General features: G+C 39.6%; 1 long non-coding RNA gene across 1 annotated transcript; it reads left to right on the forward strand.

Annotated features, from left to right (window-relative positions):
• The first annotated feature begins 234 nt into the window (after nucleotides 1–234).
• Nucleotides 235–779, forward strand: LOC123403856. Its single transcript, XR_006611571.1, has 3 exons — nucleotides 235–346; nucleotides 420–528; nucleotides 609–779. It is a non-coding gene; the product is annotated as an uncharacterized LOC123403856 (long non-coding RNA).
• Nucleotides 780–1,446: the final 667 nt, after the last annotated feature.

Consider the following 1,446-nt stretch of genomic DNA (forward strand, 5'->3'; position numbering starts at 1 on the left):
GGCGTCCGGTGCCGCTTCCCTTCCCCACCGCGCGCCTTCGACCTCTTCATCCTCCGTCCCACCGTCCAGCGCCGCCACCTGGCCGAGCTCTGCCTCCCTCTCCCTCGTCGAGTGTCCTCGTCCTCTATACTCCCCTGAAGAGTCTGCAGGTGTACGGGTGAATCGAGTCATGGCGAAGAAGCCCGACGACACGGGTGGATCCATCCAATATCTGGGTTTGCTATCCAGGTGTAATATCATGTGCCTTTCAAATTAACTTCTAATTTTTTTTTGTGAAGGATCTCTTTTTGTTTATGGATCAGTTGCTGGAAGAATTAGAAGTCAATGATGCAGTTTCAACTTACATGTCCGTCAATTTGCTCATGTTTCCCGAGTTACCTGTGGAGTATAGGGATCACTAAACTATTTTGTGTTCTCAGATCTGTCTTTTTGGAGGTCAAGTAACTATGGATCTGTGTATTTGGAGGTCAAGTGACTAGAACATGGAAGACTAACCGTGGGGCGGAATTTCTCCTTGTCAGCAGCAAGGTATACAATGTTTCCTTTTGGATAGTCTTTATTCTGTTCTTTTACTAACACATTTTGTTTTCTCTTTTGACATGACAAAGACTGCAAGGAAGACTCGTTTTTGGTGTTCATGCTGTTCATGCCTGTCAGATCATATACACTGAAGTAGACTGGAGCTAATCTATTTTGTTGCTTATGTTGCTTCATTGGCTGGACTGCTTGCATTTCTTATTTTGGTTATGGTTAGAGACGCTGAACTAGGTGTATTATATGTGTGTTTCTTTCAGTGTACCTATTTATGTGTGTTTATTTTCTTCACTTTTAGTTGATATATAGAGAGGGTCTTCTTTTCCTTCAGTTCTCTAGATATCAAAATATCAGTTTAAAGACTAGTTATATTTCCTCTTATGTGACCTTACTTACATTTTAATATTGTCTTTTCTGAAATTCTGTAAGTTACTCTTGCATGTTGTTAGCTTTTCAGCACAAGCATCAGATGCATCCTACACTGCTAACTTTCTTACCGTGTATAAAGAAACAAATATAACATTGCAGATTATACAACCTATTCTATGTAACTACAAATCACATGTATTAAAAGGTGAGTGCACAATTAAAAAATTTCCCATAAACAACAAAATAAGTGTTTTCTTTCCTTGTAGATAATTCACCAAAATACATAGATATTTGTAATAAGTTGATGGCCTATATTACTTATGTTTTGTTCTCGCAAGTGGCAGTTTCATCTGAGTTTTGAGTGTGAGCTGTTTGTTAAAGCAGAATGGGCCTGCAACAGCAACAAAGATGAACACTTGCACGGTCATGAAGTTGGAAGTTTGCAAATATGGTGAGAGTGGAGGTTGTGGCCCCAGCAATAATGTAATGTCCAAAAGCATCTTGTAAGTTCATGCACCTTTGTTCTATATTCAAAACTACAAC

The sequence above is a fragment of the Hordeum vulgare genome, chromosome 6H (genome assembly GCF_904849725.1).
Source record: "Hordeum vulgare subsp. vulgare chromosome 6H, MorexV3_pseudomolecules_assembly, whole genome shotgun sequence".
Classification (NCBI taxonomy): Eukaryota; Viridiplantae; Streptophyta; class Magnoliopsida; order Poales; family Poaceae; genus Hordeum; species Hordeum vulgare.